At 43.7% G+C, this 12722-nt stretch overlaps 1 protein-coding gene across 8 annotated transcripts in view; it reads right to left on the reverse strand.

The window, feature by feature from the left end:
- STAU2 (staufen double-stranded RNA binding protein 2) overlaps positions 1-12722 on the reverse strand; it is a 234245-nt gene that overhangs the window by 221294 nt on the left and 229 nt on the right. The gene's annotated exons all lie outside the window — the stretch shown is intronic.

Raw genomic sequence — 12722 nt, forward strand, 5'->3', positions numbered from 1 at the left:
CAACCCCCTGCCCCAGTCCTGAGCCCCCTCACACCCCAAACCCCTCATTCCTGGCTCCATTCCAGAGCCCTCACGCCCAGCCTGAGCTCTCACTTCCCCGAACCCCATCCCTCTGCCCCAACCCTGAACCCCTCCCACACTCCAAACCCTTTGGCCCACCCTCACCTCCATTTTGGTGCACATAAAATTAATTCCGCACATGCATGGAAAAAATCAGAGGGAACGCTGGGGACCACATAAACATAGGCAAGAGAGAACAACTTCAAAATGTTTGGAAAGCTGCAGTGGAAGGTGAACTTCTCAATATAGTGATTTTTGGAAATTCACCAATTAAAACAATCCAAATTAACAGTATCTCTTTAGGTTCCAAGCATTAACCGATTATTAAAGATAATCGTGAAGAAAGGAAAGTCTGAAACAATTGCTCTGAAAGAGGTGTGCACTGACTCCTTCTCAGTGAAGCCTATTATCAGAGGGGTAGCCGTATTAGTCTGGATCTGTAAAAGCAGCAGAGTCTCCTGTGGCACCTTATAAACTAACAGACGTATTGGAGCATGTCCACTACATGCATCCGACGAAATGGGTATTCACCCACGAAAGCTCATGATGAAGCCTATGACAATTTAAATAAAGCCATCCAGCACTAAAGATTCATTTATTCCAAGGCCAGAAAGGATCACAGTAATCATCTAGCCTGACCTCTAGACACAGGCCATAAAACTTCCCCAAAGTAATTCCTACAGCATATCTTTTAGAAAAACATTCAATCTTGATTTAAAAATTGTCAGTAATGGAGAATCCACTCTGATACTTGGTAATATATTCCAATGATTATTTTCACTTTTAAACATTTATACCTTATTTTCTGTCTGAATGTAGCTAACTTCAACATCCAGCCATCGGATCACGTTATACCTTTCTCTGCTAGACTGAAGAGTCCATTATAAAATATTTGTTCCCAAGATAGGTACTTACAGACTGTAAACAAGTCACCTCATAACCTCCTCGTTGTTAAGATGTAATGAGTTCCTTGAATCTAAAGCAGTGGTCCCCAACATAGTGCCTGCAGGCGCCATGGCACCCACCGGGGCATTTATGTGCGCCGTCTAGTGCCCAGCAGGGGAGAGAAGCCGCAGCCCCACGCCCACTGGGGACAGAGAACTCTGGTTCTGCAGGCTGCGGGTGCCAATGTTCTCGGTTCCTGGCAGGCACGGGGCCGCAGCTTAAGCCAGAGAGAAGCCGCAGCCCCGTGTCTGCTGGGGACAGAGAATTCCGGGGCTGCAGGCGCCGGTGTTCTCTGCCCCTGGCAGGCACAGGGCCCGCCTAGTGCCCAGCAGGGGAGAGAAGCCAGGGCATCGTGCCTGCTGGGGACACAGTACTCAGGGGCTGCAGCCTGTGGGCACCGGTGTTCTCTGTCCTCGCGGCTTCTCTCTGTGCTGCCCAGAACTGCCGCCAAAAAAAAAAACAAAAACTTTTGGCATGCAAGTTATCTGGACCTGCTGATCTTAGAATGTCTATCTTTAATAAATGTTGTGAGTTATTAAAGTTAGTTAGTTAAACATTCTCCTGAGATACTAGTGGAATGAAAGAATGTTATCTGTTTTCTTCCCAAATACAGAACAGAAATATTTATTGAACACTTCTGCCTTTTCTGCATTATTAATGTTAATTCTACCATTTCCATCTAGTGATGGACCAATATCATTGCCAGGATTCTTTTGTTTCTAATATACTTTAAAACTTCTTTTTGTTGTCCTTAACTCTGCAAGTCATAGATTTCAATTTGTGCCCTTTGGCTTCCCTTATCAATTTTATACAATTCCTAGCTTCTGATTTATATTCATTGCCATCAACTTTCCCTTTCTTCCATTTGTTTATTTACACACACATATACACTTTTTTTTTTTTTTATAGCCACCTTCACTTGTTCTCTAAACCTGGAATTGTTTTTTAACCAATACAGCCTTCTTCCTCGGTTGTAAGACTGTGGCTTTTGGGGCATCTAATAGTGTTCTTAAACAATTCCCAATTATCATTAACCCTTTTCTCATTAAATTCTTCCCCCAGCTGATTTGGCTCGTAATTGCTTTCAGCTTTGTGAAAGTGGCCCTTTTAAAGCACCAAGTATAGATAGATAGATATCACTGGTCTGGATTTTATTCTGTTTGCATATTGTAAATATGATCTAGTCATTATCACTTGTCCCTAAGTTACCATTTTTAGTTCTCTGAACCGTTCTTTTTCTCTCAAGATGAGATCTAACATAGAATTCCCCTGTGGGGGATGCAACACTTTTTGAAGTAGGTAACTGTCATCTATATTTTAAATGTCCAAGGATGTTTTAGTACTAGCAGCATGAGACCTCCAGCATATGACAGCCGAACTGAAGTCCCCCCATGATCACATAGCTTTCATTCCTACATAAGCAGCCGCTCATCCTGTTCTCGGGTGTGATTTAATGGTCTTACCACACACCAATTAATAGCCCATCTTCTGTTTTATCTGTCAAGACAAATAAGTCTTGCAGTGCTGGTCCTCCTTTAACCTGTGGTGTATGAGATGGATGGGTGGTTTGAATCCTTCCTGTAGTAGGGGCAGTGGCAGGTGAGACCAGGCCTGCCGATTCCACTGGGCTCTGATGTAGGGCCCTAGGAGGATCAACAGTGTTTGGCTCCCAAAAGTGCACCTCCTGCTCTCTCACTCTCCCAGCTTTCAGTCCAAGATAAGGTAAAAAGAAAAAGAAAAAAAAGGCAACCAAACTGTCAGCTCCAACCAGGTTCAGCATATAGTCTTATTCCCTCAGGGAGGTTTCTCCAGTACCCTTGTCAGGACCCTTCTGGGTAGATCTGTCCTCCTTTCCCACACCTTCCTCCTTCTGAGCTGGGTTGCTCCCTTTTTAACCCCTTCTCCAGTTAGATCAGTGGTTCTCAACATATTTACCATTGTTGGGCACATCTGCAGCTCTCTCTGTGTTATGTGGGACACATCTACACAATATATATGCTACCTGTATGGCCCTGAGGATGTCACAGGGGCTGCAGGTGTGTGCTGCTTGGGCCGTAAGCGGGACATGGGTTGAGAACCACTGAGTTATAGCATGCTCCACAACCTGGAGGGATGGCACCCTTCCTGCCTTGTGTAGGGTTCGCATACCCCATCACAACATGGAATAACTTGCAGGATTAGAGCCTTACATCCTACGATTTTTGGCATAGGTCTTTCTATATATTTGTGCAGTGCCCAGTACAAGGGAGTCCTGATCTCACTGGAGACTCTACGTGCTCTCTCAATACAAATAAGTAAATAATAAAAGGTGGCAAATAAAATTAGGCCTGGTAAGTGTTTCACTTTAATTAACTAACATTTCTGAAGCAGGAGAAAAAAATATCCCTATATATTTTAATTTGGCAAATATTTTAATTTGGACAGCCATTAGACTACTAAAATACATGTTAACATGGCACTAACTGATACTGTGGAATGTGTGACAATGTGAACCAATGTTCAAATTAAAGAAGTTGGAAAGATTTCTCTACTGAAATGCACAATTTGCATAGTTCTAAACCAATCCTGCCATAGATGACTTTTTAGCTCTAGCTCAAAAGAGGTAACTTCTGAAGAGGAAATGTTTTGCTTTGGGAATGGCACCAGATACCATTGTGGCAGAAAATTTTCACAAGGGATATCAGAATGGAAGGACTGAAATTCAATTCAAATTCTATTTAGTGCCACATTATACCACCAGATCTACACCACAGAGATCAAAACTAAAGGTTATTTTTACTTTTAGGGGTTAAACAGCAGCACCTACATTTAACAGAGAATCCATTTATATACTCTAGTCTCCCAAAATAGCAAATACACTTTGTTCCCACCCAAAGCAGAATGCATGTGTGTACGGTAGCTGGCCAGAACACCAAATCATACTGTACCTTCCAAAAAAGGCAGATGAGAAGGCAAAATTTTAAGGATAGTATTGTTCACAGGGAAACTAATTTCTTCTCTTCAGAATACTCCTTTGTGTGGTCAGTTGGCTGGCTAGACATGGGTTTTTTATGTAAGATTTTTCATTTCAATTAAGAAATTTAACAGCAAAATAATAATTTGCACTTACATAGCAACTTTCATCCAAATAATTCAAAAATCTTTTCAAACATTAATTGAATCAGCCTCACAACTAAAATAGTATTTTACTCATTTTACAGATAGTAAGTTAAAGCACAGAAAGGGTAAGTGATTTAAAGGCTAAAAAATAAGTGAAAGGCAGAGGCAGAAATAGAATTCAGCAGTTCTAACTCCTAGGCTCTCCTCTGCCCATTAGATCACAATGCATCTCTAACACCCAAGAATGCCATGTGCATTTGACATACTACCTGAAGTCTGCTGGATCCTTAAAGTCATTAACAGATCAAAATGCCAGATTAATATATTAATATCTGTCACCAATGTCCTTCTGCAATTATGTTCCTTTTATATAATGGAAAACTAGCCAATTTTTCTCACAATGGCAGCCTGAAATTTCAAAAGAAAATCAAATGTCTATGTAGAGAAAAACAGAGACAGAGGAGGTGATTAATTATTGCAGAAACATAAAAAACCCAGACTTTCAAGATGAGGAAAACGGGGAGAGGAGGGTTTGTTTATTTGTTTGAATTGATTCACAACATTATGTGAGAGCAAATACAATAGAAACGAAGTAGTTTATCTAACAAGTGAGATAATTTTCTAGTATTTTGTAGCCTGTAGCATAAATGTCAGCATAGAGGCCGATATTTGACATACAAGCATTTTTGTTCTCGTAGGACGCTTAGGCAGCTGTGACACACTACAGGTAACTTATATGGAGAATATGCGTGTCAGGACTCTTACATGCATGATATATGCCATTCCAGAGTTGTAAACCCTGCATAATTCTGATATGCTGGAATGTATATCATCTGATATACCTTGGTTAAAGCAGATAGGCAGCTAGCCACCCTTCATTCAGCTGAATGGAAGAAGTAATTTAGATCCTTTATGGAGTAAGGCAGCAGGAGACAATGGAAGCTGCCTGTAAGCCACATGCAAGGTTGATCACCAGATAAGCCATGTACATAGAAGGATTTCCCTGGAGACTGACTGAAATGTTGGGGGTACTGACTGGATGTAGCTGTGTGTGGGAGGCTGAAAGGCAGGCAGACAACAAGAAAAAGCCAAGAGAAAGGGTAAGCAATCATCATGAGTATGGCCCTGAGAGGGAGAAGAGAGGGGGCTCTTTGGGAGACTAGACTGGCTGCAAAGGCAGACTTGGAAACGGCAAGCCAGGAAACTGCCAACTATTATTTGTTCCTACTGTGTTCAGGGAAACAGGACTTTACGCACATTCTTTGTAAATTAATATGATTGCACCAAATACCTAACTCTCATAACCAATTTCCCCCCTAGTGAAAGCAACCCAAATGTTGGCTAACCACTGGGGCCAAAGGGACAACAATACTAGATATTTCACAGAATTATCTCTCTGCTTAATTTTCATTGTACCTTTAAATACATGCTGCCAGCTCCTTCTAGCAGTAAGTTACCAAATGAAAGTAGGGGCCCAGTCCTCCAGCTACTAAGTGCCTTCAGCTCCCCTTGACTTTGCACGAGGCACTCACCAACTCATAGAACAAGGCCCTATGGACCTGGAAGCTCAAAAGAGAGGGATATAAGATAGCTAAGAAAAAATTTGACCCGAACCAGATGACAATGCCATCCTATGGAGCCCTTTCCAACTCATTTTATTCCAGCTTGTGACAGCACTCATGGCAAATATAACACAACAAGTTTTCCTCAAGTCAATAGCAGGGCTTAAAAAAAAATCCAAATCACCTACTCACAGTAGCCTGTGGGAAACTCATTTTTTCAACCTGTGAACAGGCAGCACCAGTCCTCCTTTGCCACCTCATAGCTTTTGCAAGCAGCTGCACCGTGAAATTAACAAGACTAGTCAGCTTCACAACTACCATTCAGAACTACACAGCAGTGAAACGTCACAAATGATGACAGGTTTCAGAGTGATAGCCATGATAGTCTGTATCAGCAAAAAGGAGGAGGAGTACTTGTGCCACCTTAGAGAGGTCACTTCACTGTGTAGCATCCTGGTAGAAACCCTACCAGTCTGCCTTCTTCCAGCACGCAGGGATAGCAAGGTAACTATGCTTCTCAGTAGTGCCTTGGCCCTGGACTCATCGATGGCATCCCTGTCCTCCTTTCATACCTGTCTCTAGCTAGTAAGTTTAGTGCTCCATCAGGTGAGAGTCTAGCAAATTTATTCGAACTGTGATTCTACATAGAACTAAGATTTTTTTCCTGTGTTAAAATATAACAGAGAAAATATGTTAAAAGGTTATGGGAATATGGCAATACTGGGGCTACTAAATAAAAGGATATTGTTCTAGATGCCCCCTATTGAACCAAAGGAAAAGATGCAACACATCATAGTTGGGTACGCTGTAATGCTGGGCTGCAGAATTCAGTATTTGGAAGCATTCTGCTTACAACATGATTAATACACTAATAGATCCTTAAGTTACTCTTGGGGTAAACTATGCACCAGCCATGCCTGCTTCTTACAGCCATGCACAGCTGGCACACACTTTTCTGTTTTCACTATGTTCTGATCCTAGTATTAGACAGCCATAAGTAGCTCTCTCATACTGGTCCATAGTTGTGACAAGTGAAATTATTTTTTCTAAATACCGTCCAGGATGATGCCTGGTAAGACCATTTTTCAGATTCTCCATTGAAGCTTTGATCTTTCAATATAAACATAAGTGTACTTCAGATAAGACTGTTCCCAGATAAGAACACAGTCAACTTTAAGGAAAACATTTAGCAGGAAACCTATCTGTTCTCAGAACTGAACAAAGTACCTTGAACTATTAGCAAAAGTCCTAGGTCTAATTTATACTTAAAAGTCTTTCCACTATAACTATCTCAGTTATGGGTGTAATTTACCAAAAGAGTTATACTGGTAAAAGCCCTAGTGTGCATGCAGTTATACATATGCAACATTTATATGAAAAAAACTAGAAATATACAAAATTAACATGTAACATTAAACTGATTAAAAGCTGGCTAATTAACAGATCTCAAAATCTAATTGTAAATGAGGAAATACTGGCTCTTGGCCGACGCTAATTAACATTTTTTATTAATAATCTGGAAGAAAAAATAAAGTTTTTAATCAGTGATAAAGTTCTAGTAGGAGTAGAGAAGCTATTTAACTTGTGTATTTGGCACTGGTTTGACTGCTGCTGGAATACTGTATTAGGTTTTGGTATCCACAGTTCAAGAAGGATGTTGACAAACTGGAAAGGGTTCAGAGAAAAACCACAAGAATAATTAAAGGATTAGAAAATCTGCTTTATAGTGATAGACTACAAGAGCTCAATCTATTTACAAACAAAGAGAAAAAATAAAGGGATGACTTGTGTACAGTCTATAAGTATCTACATGGGGAACAAATACGTAATAATGGGCTCCTCAGTATAGCAGAGAAATGTATAATGATACAATGGCTGGAAGCTGAATGTTAGCTAAATTCCGATTGAAATAAGGTTTAAATTTTTAATAGTGAGAGTATAATTAATCATTGGAACGTAAAGATTCTGGTGGATTCTCCATCACCGACAATTCTTAAATCAAGACTGGATGTTTTTCCAAAAGATAAGCTCCAGGAATTATTTTTTGGGAAGTTTTCTGGCTTGTGTTATACAGGTCAGACTAGATGATCACAATGATCCCTTCTGTCCTTGGAATTTATGGTATAAATGTCACCCATTGGTATAGCCAGAGTGGCATAAAGCACCTGTATACCAAATTCCATCTACACTAGGGGGATATACTGCTTTAACTATAACGGTACAGTTAGAGGTACAGCGTTCTAGTACAGGCAAGCCCGAAATATGTGACCAGGTGCCCAATATGATCAATGCCCAAACGATTCTGGAATTCTGATTTGCAAAGCCCTCAACCACTTGATTTGTGAACATAATACAGATTTAAAAAAAAATATCCCAAGAGGCATGGTTAGATAGTCTGAACACAGGACTAGGAATCGATAACTCCAATGTTCTGATTTTAGAGCTAATATCTCACTCTCTGATTTTAAGCAAGTCAGTAAATCTCTTTGCCTCAGTTTCTCCATCTATAAAAGGAAGGCAATTTGAACCTCCTTCATAGAAGGATTGAGAATAACAACGTTTATAAAGTGCTTTGAAGATAAAAAGTGAGGCCTAATGCTCAACTCTACGGCATTTCTCATTTTGTCTGTTATTGGTATGAAACTGATTAAACAATGAAGAGAAAGAACAGCAGCAGATTAGATGATTTAACAATAAAATACAGGCTTAGTGGCACCATCCTGTAAAGTTGCTACAGGTTATGAGACAATGTTCCTGTCCTTCTGACTACCACCTCAGCTTACATAAGCAACAAAGTAGGCAACTCTTCAGTCGTATACAACTGCTGGAAAACATTTGGTCTATAACTCACAAAACCTGCTTCAAAATTACATTCACTATTATAGAAAGATAAAGTTTTTGGCAGAAAAGCATCAAAGGATTATGTGCACTTTGATTTAACAAAATAGAATAGATTTCTTCTTTTCAAATACAAATTTATAGCCATAGTTCAGGCAGGTCCACACAAACTATCTAGAGGGAATATGACAGGGGCTGCATTTCCTATGGTTTGGAAAAGCAAACTTAGAAGCCAAAGATCTGGCTCTGCCACACATTCATGGTGTAACCTTGGGAAGTCCACTATTCCACTTTCTAAATAAAGACATAGTACCTGATTCATGTCTCATATTTATATCAGTATAAATTAGGAGTAAGTCCTGAAGTCAACAGAGTCACATTTATAGAACTGGGAAGATAGGAAAATCAAACCTATGGTCTCTGCCCCCAAAAACATGCCATTGATTTTGTGTTAGTTTGGGGCACGTCACTTAACTTTTCTGTGTTTCAGTTTTTTTAACTGTTAAACTGAGTTAACAATTCATCTTTGTAAACCACTTTCAGATTTCAGGATGAAATGTTACTCAAGTACATGCTATTATTATTCAAAAAACTGTTGGGAGACTGAGTTACTCAGATTGGTACAGAGACATATAACTGAATCTAGCACAAATTGTTTATCACCACTGGCTGTATAATGGCTTATGTTAAATGAAGTGGTGGTGTCAATCCAGTACCTAGTGGCCAATATCCACATCATCCTTGGACATCTCCACAGAGAACACTGAATGAGCATGAGAACCGAGGTCCACCTTCAAAGCACAGTTAAGATTCATCAGCTGGGCAGCACTGGAAATCTAGCATTGCTGCCAGCTCCTTAAAATAAAGCACATCTGGCACCTTTCATAAGCACTACAGTCACACAAAAATTTGATCAGCAATAAAAGGCTTTGTCTACACTAAGAAAACTTTTACTGCTACATTAATGCAGTTATACAGAAGCAAACCCCTTAATGCACTGCACCAGCACAGAGCAGAGTTTACCTTGCCGCAGCTTAATCTGGTAACACACCAGAGATACATCAGCATAAATCCACTTAGCATCAGTTTACTCATGTAGTATGTACTCACTTACGTACTCATGTAGTTATTATACCTGTGAAAATTTCCTTCCTGGAAGCAGAGACTTGCGAGAGTATAGTGATTTCTGTACATTCACCACTGACAGTTCTGTACAGCATAGAGGCCTGCATTTCTAATCCTAATAACTGCAAAGCAAACCCTATAAACGTGACCCAAAGAAACTGAGTTTGCTGTGAGGATGTATGTCACTGACTTCCCTACGTACCTCCATTTTCAGGCTAGCTACACTGCAGGGAAATTCGCCCTCAGAGGACAACTGGCAGTGTCTTCATGAGTGGGTCTTCATAGAAGCCCTACCAGCAGAGGGTGCCTGAGAAAAAGAACCCTCTGCTGAGATGTTCTAGACCAGGGGTAGGCAAATTTTTTTTTCCTAAGGGCCACATCTGGGTATGGAAATTGTATGGCGGGCCATGAATGCTCACAAAATTGGGGGTAGGGCGTGAGGGCTCTGGTTGGGGGTGCGGGTTCTGGGGTTGGGACAGAAATGAGGAGTTCAGGGTACAGGAAGGGGCCCCAGGATGGGACAGTTTTCGGGCTCCAACTGCGGGTGTGGGCTGGGGCCAGGGATGAGGAGTTTGGGATGTAGGAGGGTGCTCCAGGATGGGACCAAGGGATTCAGAGGGCGGGAGGGGGAAATCAGGGCTGGGGCAGAGGGTGAGGGCTCCAGCTGGGGGAGCGGACTCTGGTGTGGGGCCATGGATGAGAGGTTTGGGGGTACAGGAGGGGGCTCCAAGCTGGGATCAAGGGGTTCAGAGGGTGGGAAGGGGATCAGGCCTAGGGCAGGTGGTTGCAGGAAGGGGAGCTCAGGGGTGCATACCTCAAGCATCTCCCTGAAGCAGCAGCGTGTCCCTCATCTAGCTCCTATGCAGAGATATGGCCAGGGGGCTCTGTGTGCTGCCCTGTCCACAGGCACTGCCCCTGCAGCTCCCATTGGCAGGGAACCGCAGCCAATGGGAGCTGCAGGGGCAGGGCTTGAGCAGGGCCAGCTCTACTGTTTTTGCCACCCCAAGCAGCACTCCAAATTGCTGCCACGGACAGCGGGGGCAGAACGTGTGCCGTTAGGGCAGCAAGGAAGACAGAAGCCACCAAACTGCCGCCGCAGGCAGCTGAACATAGAAGCTGCTGCCGAATTGCTGCTGCCGTGGAAACACGCATGCCACCCTAACGGCACACGGATTGCCCCTGCCATCCGCGGCAGCAATTCAGCATGTTGCTTGGGTTGGCAAAAACACACGGAGTGCCACCCCTTGCAGAATGCCGCCCCAAGCACCTGCTTGGAATGCTGGTCCTGGAGCCAGCCCTGGGCTTGAGGCAGGGGCAGCATGCAAAGCCCCCTGGCTGCCCTTTTGCATAGGAGCTATAGTGGGGACACGCTGGCTGCTTCCCGGGAGCTGCGCAGAGCCACAGCACGCACGAAGCAAGGCAAGCCCCCAACCCATCCCTGGCTGGAACAGGGCAAACCTCCAACCCATCCCCGGCTGGAACAGGGCAAACCTCCAATCCCGCTCCCCAGCAGGTGCTCAAGGGCTGGATTAAAAGGTCTGATGGGCCAGATGTGGCCTATGGCCCATAGTTTGCTCACCCCTGTTCTAAACAGGACACCAACGGTACACCAAGTGAGGCTACCCCAAGCCCTCTTGCCTGCCAGCATGGAGCTGGCCCAAGCCGCTCGCACAAGCCCCCCTCCCCAGCGGGGCAGGCATCGCTGCTCACCAGAACCCTGCCTGCTGCCCGCATGAGGCTGGGGCTGGTGTAGCTGCTCACCCAAGCCCCACCTTCCTCCTGTGTGAGGCTGGGGCTGGTGTCGCTGCTCACTTACGCCCTGCCTGCCCTCCACTCCGAGGGGTTGGCACCCCCACCTGCCCCTCTCCCATTCCTCCACACCAAGCTTTTTTGACAAAAGGAGGCATTTGATCAGTTGGCAACAGCTAACAGGAAAAATGCTCACTTTTGCCAAAAAAGTCAGGATGGCCAGGACAGAGCTTAAAAAAAGGACTGTCCCAGCCAAAACAGGACATATGGTCTGCACCTTACCAGCCCAGGCCCACAACAAAGCAAGTTTGTGAAGGCTTTTTACTGTGGTCATCAAAGCCTGGATTACATTGGCAGAAATCTGAGTACCTTGGGGCTGAATACAGCCCAACAGCACTTAAAAAAACAAAAAAATAAAAAAAACCTGTGAATTCCCCTCCTGACTCTGGTAGTATTGGCGCCTAACCTAACCATGCAACACAAATGTCAGTGTTAACTATTTCACTGTGGATGACTTTATAGGAGGAAAAACACCCATGTATTCTGAGAGCATGGGAAAGTTTAGGCTTGTTGGGAAAGTTTAGGATTATAGGTGAAATCAGAGTACGGTACAGCTTTACTTTTAATCTATTGTGCAACCAATATGGCATACAAATAATATATTGTAAGGCTTTTTCTATCGTTCTAAAGAACTAGATTAATATGGCATTTTAAAATCTGTCTCGAACCTTTGGAAAACAGATTAGCTAATGATCTTTTATAAGTAAGTAATTCGAATCATGCCATAGTGAAATGTGGCAGTGATAGAGCTGAAAAGGCCACACTGAAAAAAGAGGCGTGCTTTGGCCATAGAAAACTACTTCACAGATTTAATACAGGCCTGATGCAATATGCAATTCGAGTGGTACTTCCACAGTAAATAATCAGTCTCCTATCTTAGCCCCCACCAGCTGCAATAGCTGAGCTGTTATTCGGCGCAGAGCAGCTATAATCCGAGGCATTTCACGTGAGAGCGGTCTCATTCGGGAGGCCGGCTGGGAAAGGGGCTGCATCAACCAGTGGATCTGCCGGGGGCGGGGAGGCTGCAGCATCGCCCGCCCCGAGAGGCGCCGGGAGCCCTGCGGGCAGAGGCGAGACATGTGTGGGGCGCGATCCCCTGAGCCGGGCTCCGCGCCGGGGTCCCCATGAGCGCCCTATGCCCCACCAGAAAAGAGCAGCGTTTACCTGGGAGGAGGAGGAAACAGCCCCTGCCCTGCCCAGATCAGCACCTCCCTCTCCTCCCCCCGCAGCGCAGTGGGGCCGGGACCGCGGCGTGACCCAGGGCGGGGCCGGCAAAGCCGTCTG

The sequence above is a fragment of the Chelonoidis abingdonii genome, chromosome 2 (assembly GCF_003597395.2).
Source record: "Chelonoidis abingdonii isolate Lonesome George chromosome 2, CheloAbing_2.0, whole genome shotgun sequence".
In the NCBI taxonomy this organism is placed as follows: Eukaryota; Metazoa; Chordata; order Testudines; family Testudinidae; genus Chelonoidis; species Chelonoidis abingdonii.